A 13601-nucleotide genomic window follows, 5' to 3' on the forward strand; every position below is an offset into this window, starting at 1 on the left:
CTCCCTCTAAGGGCTGAAATGAGTTTCCCAGCAGCACAATCCGCAGCTGGGTCAGAACGATTGTTTCCCTGAAGCTGCTGTTCCATTACAAAGCACCGCGCAAAGCAAAAATGAGGGTGTGTTTTTCCAGACCTTCCTTTTCCACAGAGCTCTGGCATCAGTAAATCAGAGTGCAGCATGTTTTGGAACACGGGCAGGTTTTGCATGCTCATTATCTCCTCTGTACTCGTCTAAGATTAAGATTTCTACGAGGCACTGTGTTAACTAAACAGGAAAGGAAAATTTAAAAATGTGAGGTATGTATAGCAAAATAAGAATTAAATAAAAAGATTAAAACCTCATCTTAATGAAATGGAATTCAGCAAGAGGGCTACAAACCAATCCATGGGAAAATATGTCTTATATTGTCAGTCTTACAGCTGCAAGTGAAATGATGCTAACTGGGGACTTTAATGGTGCAATGAAGATTTACAGTGGCAGGATTCTCATCAGATAGATGGGTTTTGCTTGGTTTTATTTTAATTCAAATCTGTTACTCCTCAGTCCCACACAGAAATCAGACAATCACAAATACAGAGAGCACTGACAGCAGGGAAAGCAAAGGGATGGGAACTAACCCAGGGAAAGCAGTATTTGCAGTCCAGGGCTGCAGAGAGTAGAGCTATCTGTCATTGCTCCAGTCTCCCAAGGTTAGTTCTGTACTCTGCAACACCACCTGCCCTTCAGAAGAAGTCCCATCAGTGATTATTTTTGCCTGGCACTGTGGCAGTCCTACCTAGAAAAATTACTTTAGGGCAATCCCTTTGTGTTCCGTGCCACAGCTGTCATACACACAATTACACTGGAGCCTGTGATGCCTTCGAGGTTCAGCACAATTTATTAGAGACTTGGGGAGCTGAGTGGAAAGGGCAGCCCTTAGATTTTTCTTCAAGTTGATACTACATATTCCAAATTCTGACCTGCATTACAAAGGTCTGAGCCACACGTAGAACAACATATACCTGATGTTTTTTGCTACTAATGCACTAACAACAGCAAGACAAAACAAAGAGCTGGCAAGTCCCATGGTAATTTTTCAAATGGAGAATAAAGCATCCACTATTAAAATAATTCAGAGTGGAAGTGAGTAAAGCAAACCACACAGAAAAAAAAAAGCCAAGGCTCCTTGACAGAGTTCATCTGAGAAAACATGGTAGAAAGGCTACAACTAGTGTTCCCTAAGCCAGGCACTGAAGAGAGAGACTTTGCTGAGGAAGGGCAAAAGATGATGACAGAACACTCCCAAACACTGCAGGCAACTAGAACGGAGTTCTTGGTACTTCACCAGCTTCTCACTGGGATTGTGCTGATTCAGTTGGTGTCTATCTCATTTGCAAAGCCGTAATCAAGCTCTTCAGGCTGGGCCCTCGGCTACAAATGGGGTGTACTGGGTTGGCAGGCAGCAGGCTCTACTGAGGAAGCAATTACAGCTCACTAAATGTCTGTAGGGATCTAACCTTATCAGATTGAAAGGCACACTGGTAACAGCCTCCAAGGACTTTCTTGGTTCAAAAAGATACACGGAATACACTCCTCCTGCTCTCCTATTTACACTTCCTTACCCACACCAGGATCTTACATTGCACAGTGCAAAACACTGCACACTGCAGGCCAGCTTTGTGCTGGCTAAGTACAAAATACATCAGTCCGTCTGTTTCTCAGCAGAAGTCTCCAGTGGAGACTGAAGGAAGCCATCCACGACCCTTCAAAGCAGAAATGGTTGCCTTTCAACTCTGAAGTGATAGGCTTTTCTTAAGGGTCTATCCACCTTTTCTTTCTATCGATTTACCTCTATCTGATCTTTGTAATGATCTGTTAACCGAGGAGGAAGCTCTAAGTGCAGACAACTGCCTAAAGAATATTGCTGTGCTCTGCTCTTCTTTCCCTGCCCCTCAGCACACACCTTTCCAGACCCAGCTGTCTGCATAACAACAAGACACTTATCTTCAAGCAAGAATTCAATATTCTCCTTCATATGAATTACTTGCTTAGTGTATCAGCAAAGCCCAAAGAGACCTTTGAATTCCATGACCTAATTGCTACACGAAATTATTCCAGCATTTGGTGTGCTTTCAGTGAAGTTCATTACAATAAGCTACCCAAGAGATACCATGCTCTACATAACGCGAGTTTCTTCTCTCAGATATATATTAACTTATGAAAATGCTCAGTGAGTTCACTTTTTTCCATCTCACCATAAGTGCATCAGAACATATCATGTAAGAGCTAATTTTCTTTAATATACTCCCTGGTACCATTCAGCTGCATTATACATAATGCAGCAGTGGTAGCACATCAGCTTCACATCATATCAGACCCTGCGTTATGGCAGCTGAATTGATTACTGGTGTGATTGAAGGGCACCGATAGGAAAATAGTCATCATTTAAGTGACCCATCAGCTTTATATACAAAATGTTTTGCTTTAGTGGCACCATGCAAGTGACTTACTTTCTGGCCACAGCATTTTTGCCCACTTAAGCCACTTCTTATTCTTGTTGTCTTTGTTGGCAGTACCATCCTACAGATTTACAAAAGACCGAGCATAAACTGAATGTTGGCTATAAAGGATTTCTTTTGACTACCAGACCCCTGTTTGCAAGACCTCATCAGACTCCAGCTAGACAAAAGTAGTTTTGCTTCTAGTGGGAGTTTTTGTGGGTCTGTTTTTGTTCCATTGTTCTTTTTAAAAAAATTCTAATATTTCACTCACCATAAGCAGCCAGCCTTTTCTTTGTTTTCAAGGGCCAGACAGAAAAATCCACAAACACTTTCGGTATCATATTGTTCTTTCATTTTCAGCTTCACTTGCTGCCCATCTCCTAAGGTAGGAAAACCTCTGCTGCAAAAAGAAGTGCCTAACTTGCTGCTGCAGATCACATTCAGCACCTTCCATCTCTTAACGCTGAGGTGCTGTTCAAATTTTAAAAAGCAGTACCTAAAGGACTTTGAAAACTCTTCCCTTTTACTTGAAGTCTTATTAAGACCTTTTCCACTGCTGTCACACACCACGGAACAAAGAGCAGCTCAGGACATTCCTGGAACTTACTCAATTTTTATAATTATTTTTACACTCTAATCATCTTCACAGTTTCAATCCACAAAACCTGGATTAAGCCCACTGGCTCATTTTCACAATACAAGCCTGATTATCTTTGGCATTCATGTCTGTGCTCCATTCCCCTGACAGAAAACACCTTCTTCAAAGCTATTTGCAAAATTATGACAGATCCAAATTTCACAATAGGGACGTGTCCCTGTCAATCCCTTATGGCAGAGCTAAGAAGAGCAGGTCTACTTCATTCTCTCTGCCCTTATCATATCCTCAGTCATGAGAGTCATCTCCACTTTCTTTTCCAACACTGCCATGCACTGCACTTCTCCTGGGTTTTATTTTCTCCTAAGTTTCCTATTTTTACATTTCTACTGTTGCTTTCCTCACTAAGCCTCTGCCCACTGTCAGCAGCTCCTGTTAGAGGATGACGAGCTCAAGCAATTTCATCCCTGCTCCTCTCATTGCAACACAGAACTGCAGTGTTTTTGTGCCATCCCAACTTTCCCCTCTCCCAACAGGAAGATGAGCCCCTCTCCATTCCCCATGACCCAACTATGCAGAGGAAATAATCTCCATTAATTAAATATATTATACAGTATGACCACAAAATGACTACTCAGAGCTGATTGAGGAATTTCTTCCTACCAAAACTCTTGCTTTGGTGTAACTAACACTGTACCACACAAGCTAGTTCATGCAGAGACATTACATGAATTGAGCAAATATTCTAGCCACTCCTGAGTAACAATGGATACAAACAGGTCATGGATACTGCTCCAGGTCTTTCTGTCCTTTTAGTAAGTCACCTGAAGCCACTTCCGTGCCCTCTGTTTAAAAAAACCTGTATTATTTCTAATTGCCAAACAAGCATCATTATCACATGTTCATATAAATGCCTTCCTATTTTACCATGGTGCAATGAGTGAGCTGCCCAGGGAGCAGGTGAGGTGCCACTACCACAGGTACTCACCTGTTGTATTTTTCTGCTCTCTCACTGCTGCCCACATGGATTGGCAGCAGTGGGGACCTCTTCCATTCCCTGCAAAGCATTTGAAGGCACAAATCGGTGTCAGCTGCTCTCAGAAATCTGGAGCAGGGTTCATATTGAGCCCCCAAAATATGCTCCAGCCACAGGCAGAGTCGTGCCTGTCTGTAATGGTTGGAGTCTCCAGCTGAAAGCCACCCACGAGTGGCTGCAGCTGCCACTTCTGAAGGTCCACTTCTATCACAGCTGGAATGACCTTGAATTTTGTTAGCACATCACTGATTCAGCTCCTGTCGTATTTTCAGTGTTCTGATGTCTCATACCAAATTTACTCAGCACACTCCACACCAGCAGCTGCCTTCCTGACAGGCCCTGTGTTCTCCTCCACGGGGCACTTGCCCCGACCGCACAACCCCATAGCTCTGAGCTCTGCTCCACTCCCACCACCACGCTGCAGAAGCCTTGAGTACTGCTCTGCTGCAGACTACAGAGCAGCTCACTGTTCTTCGTCCTCAGCCTTCCCTCAGCCCTCTCCTCGCGTCCCCAAAGCCCAGGCCAGGCTGGCACACCATCCCATGGCCACGGCCTGGGCTAGCGCTCCGTGCTAGCCACAAATCTTCCAGGGAAGCTGGGCTGGTGGTGCCCTGGAGGGTGCTGCTACCTCCCTGCTAGAGCTGGAGGCAGAAAAGATCATTTATTCCTCGTGAGGGCAAGCAAGAGGGTCAGCTTCTGAAAGGAAGAGTGAGGCTCAGGGAATTCATCTCACAGACACCGTAAACTGCACTGTGGCTCCGAGTGTGAACAATGGAGGAAGACCTGGTCCCTCTGATTTGACTGGTAAAATGTGATTTATTTACTAGAGATAGCAGTTTTAACATTAATACTCTGAGGGATTTCAACTCACTTTATGTTACTTTATGTATGTTACATCTTATGGATACAAGCAGCTCCTTGGATTAAATTATACTGATCATCATCAGTCTCAGTGAGATGAGTTTCATTGACATGAAACAGGTTAGTGAGAACTTCTTAATTTTTCACTTCTGGCACCACAAACAGCTCTTTGCAAACTAAATTAACCACCAATTCTGAGCCCTATAAAGGGCTTCAAAGCCACCTCACTTTCTGCTATGAAATTCAGAAAGGTCATAGATCTGTTGTATTCAGCCTTTAGAACAAGTGCTACAGGGATAACTGGGTTATTTGTGATGATCAGAATGATCCAATAGCCCCTGCTGGCTTATTTACTGTGAATCTATAAACTCACCCAAGAGTGAGACAGACTGCTCCTAATGGAGATGTCATCAAGCAGATCAAAGAAGTCAGCACTTAAAATGTATAAATGCCAGAATGCACTGGAGCGATGCTGGACTTGTATTGAAAATTTTATTTTTAGTCTTTAATTTATTCATTTAAAGTAGCAATCCTTATGAGCACAATTAGCATGGAAAAGAAAACAAGAGAGCTTTCTATCCCCCTCTAAATTTTATTGGAATTGCCTGCAGATTTGCCACCAGCAGAGACCCTACTTTGTTGGCCCAGCTGTTAAAGAAAATATAGACTGAAGCAGGCATTAAACTTTATGCTGCATAGTCAACTTTAGTAAAATCAATGGGATTAGCTAGACTGTGCAATATTAAAGAGCTTTGTAGGTCAGCGAAGAAATGGGATCAGACATTGCCTTTTCCCTGAAAAAGCACAGTAACTACCAGGGCTTATGTGATATGTGTGGGAATAGGGCAATACAGGCCAAATTCTTATCCCAGCAATAACCCTCTGGAAGCCACAGGGAAGCTGCCAAAACCAAGCAAACATTCAGCTGAAGGGCCAAAAAGCTACCAAGACCCTCTAGAACAGGGGGGCTGTTTGGAGAAAAGATGCACAGACGCAGGTCCCTTTGGGCCAAGGAAAAGTAGGCAGAGCACTATAACAACCTTCTCCAGGCTGCACAGAGTCTGAACTGCCCCAACTCCACTCCAGACCCTTCCCACAGACCCCAAAGCTATGCAAAGAGTTTGGCTAAACAGGACTAAACTGGACTCTGGTCCTGGAGATTTATTTTACTGCATTTTCTCCCTTTCTATTTAGCTTCTCTTCCTATGATTCTACAGAAATACTCAGAGACCGTGTTTCTTTAGTTGTTGCTGTTCCGTTACAAAAATGCTGCATTAAAACTTATTTTCTATTGACAAAAGCCATTGTAGAGAAAGATGGTCAATATTTGCATTCTTTAGGAGAGATACTGCAGGCATTCACTATGTAGAACAGGGACTAAATGCCTAGGAAAAAAAAAAAACAAGCTGCAGGAGGATGCAGATGGTTGATACAGGAAGTCAGTTTAAGGTCACAGCTGAATTTATGGTCACAGCTGAAGTTAAAAAAAGGAGAAAGGAAAACTACAAACTAAAACTAAAATAGACTACACTGTTTCAATAAAGCAAGAGCCCATATTTTTACACTAATATTTCGTTGTAATCTAGATCTTCAGTCAGAAACTATGCTGGACTGGTGGAAATTGTGAAATTGCAACTGAGTCCAGATTTCCATGATGTTTGCTTCCCAGAAATTCATGAGCTTCTGGACTTACTATGATCTATTTTTCATTATGAGCAAATTCCCTTTTTTTTGAAATTCAGTAGTAGGCTGAACACAAAGGTGGTTCTCTGCTACTGGTATTTTACTGTATCTTGCATCTCATCTATCAAGAGAATAGTTTGTACCATTAATGATATGTGATCTCCTAGTGAGCAAAGGTATTTTGTGCTTTTTTTCTAAATATTCAACAAAAAAAATCATATGCAAGGATATGTTTCTGCATTTACACACTTGTTGATCACACAAGGTTCGCAAAAAAATCATACATGCAACTCCACTCAAAAGAACAACCCTAATTTCATCACTTTTTATGTCTAATTATATATTGTCATCACCAAAGTGGAATGAGCTGAAGAAAATCCACAGCAATCTCAGAAGAGCACACTCAGTTCTGAGCATCATAAATACTCGCACACATCCTTCCCTTGCCCTTTCTCTTTTTAAGTTCATGTGTATCAGCAACAAGTCTTATCTGTGGATTTTACAGGCTCTTCTTTGCATTACAAAGTCAGAAGTCCAGGTAGTTTCAATCATTTCTGGTTTTCTTAGGGAAAAAAAAAAAGGCAATTTGTTTACTTTCCAAGCAATTGCATAATGCCATAAACTAAAATGCACAAGCCTTTTTCTCTGAACAAAGAAGGTGCTGGATTGCTTTGCTGCTCTTCAGAACAGTCAATTCTCCACTCAAATGATGGAGAAGAATATTTTGTCTCAGGAATCTGTCACAAGGAACAAGCATGGTTGGTTCTCTGTAACTTCTAGAGTCCCCCCAAAGGTCAGCTGGAATGATCTTCCAATATCCCTAAGCGAGGGCTCTGGTCATTTTTTACACAGCTGAGCTGTAGGACCTGCCTGCTTCTTTCTCTTGATATTACAATTTTCACTGCCTCGGGAGATAGAGAGCTGGAAATAGAGCACTGCAAGTCAGAAATCGTTCCCTGGGCTTTGAATCTGTCTCTTGAGCCTCAGCATGTGCAACTAAAGGAGAACCAGCCTAAAAAAACCTCCAGCTATTAATGAAAACTATTTGAAGCAAACCCTCAAATACTCAGAGGGCCTTAGAAAGAATTGACACCAAGAATTATTCTCAGCAGCTAAGCAGTTCCTCTGATCTCCGTTATAAACTGAAAAAGAGCAGCAGGATTTATATAACAATAGGTAATTAAAAAGTGGAATAGAAGATATTGAATTTTTCACTAATGTTAGTTCTTACAGTGTTGTTTGAATTCTGCAGTCAAATACATGAGTTCTCTGAGCCTGACAGAGATAAAGCACAAATAACTGAATCTAATACTGGCTTCTAAGCCTTTTCCCTGAGCAATAAATGCACTAATTGCAGAAAGCAGGAGCTAGCTTTCCTTTTGTACTCTACATGTTGTCACACACGGATGGAAATAATTAGCATTTATCAGAAGGGTTTTGGCTCAAAAAAGTTCAGTGAAAGTATTTTGGAGACATATCAATAAACATTTCATTGTCTGGTCTATCTATGCCAGTGAGACATTCTCATTGCTCTGGCCCTAAGACTAAAATCTTGGATGTACGTGAATGAGTTCCCATCCAAACCTGCTCTCAGCAGACAGTAGAACAGAGGTGTGTGCGTTGTAGCCCATTCCCAAACCAGCTTCATGAGCCCAGCTGGGTATCTCTGCAGCCTTCTAATTGAAACACCAAGGTCTCAATTCCAGAGATGACACCCCAGTACAGCTCCAGTTGTGGGAGCATAAAAATGGAGTTCAAATCTTCCCATACAGAAGAAAATGAAACGTCAAAACCACAAAAAACTTTTCTGAAACCAGGCTTCTGTTGTGCAGCCAGCCTCTATTGTGACACATTATGAAGCAAATTATCTTTTTACTGAACCAGACGGGAAGAATAAAAAATCTATAAGTAATTTAAAATCTGCCTGCTACGCACAATATCTAAAATGTTTTCCAAATGCATAGTGGCAGAACAGTTCTCCTCAACAGGGGATTTGCTCAGTTGCCCTCCAGATCATCATTGATACTCCTTTAACTATTATTCAGTCTCTAAAAAAGTTCATTAATTTTCTTGCAGAAAGTTTCTTACCAAGGTCCCGAGGAAAAAATAAAAAGGATTTGAAAGTAAGTTACATGAAAGGACATGACATCTCCCAGCCTCAACAAAACTAGAGAACCTATAGGAAAGTTATTATTCCTTCTCTTTTTTCCCCCTTCCTTTCTTTTTTCACATGAGTAAATTCTTAGCGTTAACCTCTGACAGCCTAGGATTGCTATTATGCTAAACATTACCGCCGGAGAAATGAGGAATGGAAGTCTGGTCTGCACTCATGATAAGAAAGGGTTCCCAGGTAAAAGAAGGTTGCAATGGTTTGCAATTGCACCGTCCTTTGGTCACACAGACCCCCAGCTCCTGCCCCACAGAGCAGAGCTCAGGAACATGCACTGAGATTTCTAATTCACTCCGAGGACTCTCTGTAATTACTAAGGCCTCTACACCAGGGAGAAAGGGAAGTATTAACCCTGCTTTAACCCCTTTAATGAAAACCTGTAAAGAAATAAATCTTTGCACTCAGCAGTTCAGACACAGCTGCATCTGTGCAAGTCCGTGCCACGGCCTTTCAAGCAGCCTGAGGACTTCCCTGGGCAGCAGCATCTGCACAGACCCACCAGAGTGCCACAAACACAGCAGCAGCAGCCTGCATCACAGTAAAGATGTGTGTTGGTCCACTAGGACGGGAGTGAGAGACTGGCAAAGTAGAAGTGAACCTCGAGAGTGTGAATGACCTTCTGGACTGAGCTCCCAGAAACCATTTGTCCCAAAAGCACTCCTTAAAATGTTGCAGAAGTGAAGGATAGTAAATCCAAAGCCATTGCACACAGAACTCTTCCTCCTCAGCATGAGGTTTGGTCATCCTCCTGAGACTAATGGTGCTTATGCCTTGGGGCTAACCTGAGCTTCTCCCTGACCCTGTTCCAGCACCAAACAGGAGTAAGAATGGTGTTCTGAAAACCCTGAGAAACATTAGCACGTGAGACTCATAAAAGTGACTCACACAAAGTAGAAACCAGAGCGTTGCAGCACTGCCAACAACTTGTGTCTTCACATGCAAGCTTCCAGACTAAAGCTAAATTCTGCCAGGATCACAAACTATCACATCTATTCCTGTCAGTCATTTCTTTGCTTTCCAGAAGCATCTCTTAGCAGTGAGGACTGAAATGACTGAATCTTTCCACCTTCCTCTTTTTTTTTAGAAAGGGTAGTTTCTTTCTGGTTCCTAAAAATCACAGACTTCAGTTCCATCAAGTCTGACCATCACAGGGATCTCTAGATAAGCTGCTTTGAAATCTGAGTCAAAGGAAAGGCAGGATATGGTGGTGATTTTTTTCCTCAGCCAAAGATACTCAGGCTGACAGGCATCTCACGCTTTCCATTTAGTATTTTTTATTCTGTACGAAAAACATAAAAATCTGTGGGTGTATGTATATTTTTATCGCACCAGCACCACACAAAACAGAAAGCAAGAAGTGGCACACATAGAAATTGCAGTAGGGGAGAGCAGAGACAGATGAAAAAATAGATTTGCAGGACCTAGATACTTTATGGGTGTATGGAATAGGACACCAGAAGTACTACTGACTGTCACTACAAGTGTTGCTGCTTTTAATTAATTAAGAATAACAGGCTAAGCCAGTCTGAAAGCAAAAGAGTGACCGTAGCAATTCATACACTTATGCAACAAGTCTTTTTTCACCATCAGGAAAGGTTCAGTTTGGAAATATGACCATTCAGTATATCCCATTAAAAAAAACCCTGACCAAACTGCCAGAACTCCAAACATGGTCCCTGGATATGCATAAATTCTGTCTCTAGTGAGTACATAGGGACCAGAGTGCTACATGTTCATAGTGGCAATTTATCCCGGATTTGGTGATATCTGTGGCTTACTCAGGCTTGGAGTTACAAGAGCACTATAAAACACCAAGAAATACAGGGCAAGCAGCATGCTCAGATCACATCCAACATGCACAGAGTAAATCCAGTGCACAATAGATGTGTGTGCTTCTTTTCAGGAAATCTTGGACAGAACTCTGGTAGCTGTTTTTATGTATACATGTTTTTATGTATAATATATAATGATTTTCATAATGAACCAGAAGTGTCCCTCTAAACTCAATAATGCTATTTGCTAAAATGGATTCCCCATCAAAGTACTGCAGAGCAATCTGAGTTGCAGAGAGCAATAAATCTCTGCTGTCCTGCACGCAGCGGGGAGGTGCAGCCACACCTCTCGGAGGGAGCACTGTGATACTGGGCGCTGCTCCCCGTGGTGATGTGTCCCCATGAAAAGGGTGGCACTTGCTGTGCATCTTAATGTGCTGCTCTAGATCAGCCTATTCCCAATTCCTTCCCCAAAGCAGTTCACTGAAGCACGACCACAGGCTCCAGCTTGCTTCTCCTCTCAGATATGCTCACCCTCTGCTCTACCTCCTCCACTCTGCCTTCTGTTCTGTTAGGTTTATTTTCATCGCATTTACAGAAGATTCGTGCTGAGCAAGAAAAATGATAGTTCCTTTTCTAAAAATCTTTTGATGTTTCCCAAAATAACGGCATCTACCAGACCTGTGAATCCGACCAAAATACCCTTTCACTAGCATTCAAAGGCAGAGAAGATAAACAGCACTATATATGAAATCAGAGTATGTTCCCCAGTGCAGAAAGTCCTTTCCAACAGATCTTTTCCTTGTATTTTACTGCTCAGATCAACATAGATACACACTGTCCACTTTTTTATCTCCTGGGAAGAGGACCGTTTACTTGAAGCTGCACTCAAATGAATCACATTTCCACTTGTAAAAAATTAAAGCAGCAAATTAACCCTCAGATGAGAGATACATCACAGTGCAGAATATTAGATTAACTTAACTTAAGGCAATCCATCAACTAAGAAAGGAAGAAAGCCTCATCCATTTATTCTAGATAATTTCTTTTGCTGAGAGGAAGATTTTTCATTGGTATCTGACGAGAAAATAGTTTCTTGCTGCCTATCAGTCCTGGGATGTGCCTAGAAGAGAAGGCATAAATGCAGCTCAGCTCCTCCCCAAGGTGGAGGCCCAGCTTCATCCCAGAAAAGCCTGAGACCCGAGCACATTGTCCCTCTCAGCAGCGCTGGCCAGTTTATGCTTCACCAGAGCTGAGCTTATTCCTCACATGCGGAGCTGGGACACCGCTGGCTCCTCTCACTGCCTCTGCCACTGATCCTCTACCAGGTTACTGATGAGATATCTTGTGATTTTTCCAGTTTGGTGTAAACTTTTCCAGTGCAAAAATTGCTCCCTGTGCATTTGTACAGCCCCCAGCACAATCAGCAGCTGATGCTGGTAAGAATCTTGTGCAGCGTTTCTTATAACAGATTTGCAGGATTATGTGCAAACAGAAAGAGCACTTTAGCTTGACAGTGCTGCTATCAATAAATTTGGATTCCCAAACCATCTTATTTTGTCGCAATCTTTGAAACTGATTCTTTTGCATATAAAATCACAGCTCATTTGGCAGAGGATTTCCATACCTGGCTGCTTGTCAGTGCTTTGTGCAGTGTTATGAACCTCTGTTCCCCATTAGTATTCACTGCAGCAAGATGACGAATGACACTGAAGATGTGTTTATCTGATGTGATTTCTTACTTGCCTTTACCCATTTACTATATGCCTCATTTTGTTTCCTTTGTTATCTTCAGTCTTTTACCAAGGAAAACTGTTAATTTTTTTTTCATGATTACCATTTTCTACATATCCATGAGGCTGATCCAGCTTCTTTGAAAAAATTCCTATTGACTTCAGAACACACTGGAGCTGACTGGCCCCTCTGGAGGACAAATGTGTCTGGCCTGCCTAAAGCTGCATGGGTATCTCTGCAGAGATAATCACTGCCCCACCTAGTCCTCTCAGGTTTTTGTCTCTTTTGGGGCTTCACTCTTCACCAGCTCTGCCAATGCAACTCTAACATTTACCCCCCTTGCTTGCATTTCAGAGATATCCCGACCTCTGGCCGTGCTGACAGCATGTGGCAATCCTGCCTAAGCCTCAATCTGCACTCTGACCTCAATAAACAGCCGTACCTTTGACACCCAAAAGCCAACAAGAACCAGCTCATCTTGTCAATCTCTGAAGCAGCAGGAAGGTCTCATCGTTTTGTGACACTCAGCTTAATCCATGACTGATCTTGAACCCTTTTAAGCAGTCAAGCATACGTGCTCTACTTCTCCACCATCCGTAAAAAGCTTTTTTTTTCCCTATGTGACAATGCGAACATAACCCAACACACACAAGAATTTTCCCCATTTCAGGATGTAAGGTAGCAATCATTACCTTAGGACTGTTATTTTCCTATTCGTATGCAACTTTGCAGGACATGTCATTTCAATTGGAAAACACAAATAATGCCAGCAAGAATTCAGCTCATCCTCCCTCTCCATAAGCCGAGCCGAAGGAACTGGCTTTTTAATTATCGAGCAAGAGAGTCAGTAAAACATCTCCACCTCCTTTACAGGATCCTCAGGCTCCAAACTCATTATCAGATTGCTTTTTAAGAGTCAGCAAATTAAACTCCCTCCAGCACTATGATCACCACAGTGATTATAATTCCATGGTGCAGCCAAGTTTTAGGACGCTTCAGACTTGGGGCCACTGTTACAACCACAGACTGCAACACACAGCCCCCACCCAGCAGCACCACACTGGGAAGCTCAATCTGCTTACTGGAACAATCTTTAAATAGTATTAACTGGCAGACAGCATTTCCTCTAGCTCAGGCTGCAGCAACACTAGGGGGTTGTAATGCATCCTGAATAGAACACAGCACATGCTTCATAAGCTGTCCTATAACTAGATCTTATTTATTAGGGATTCAACTCTTCCGCCCCCCAATAAAGTGGGCTTAGAAAGGC

This window comes from Hirundo rustica, chromosome 8 (assembly GCF_015227805.2).
Source record: "Hirundo rustica isolate bHirRus1 chromosome 8, bHirRus1.pri.v3, whole genome shotgun sequence".
Lineage (NCBI taxonomy): Eukaryota > Metazoa > Chordata > Aves > Passeriformes > Hirundinidae > Hirundo > Hirundo rustica.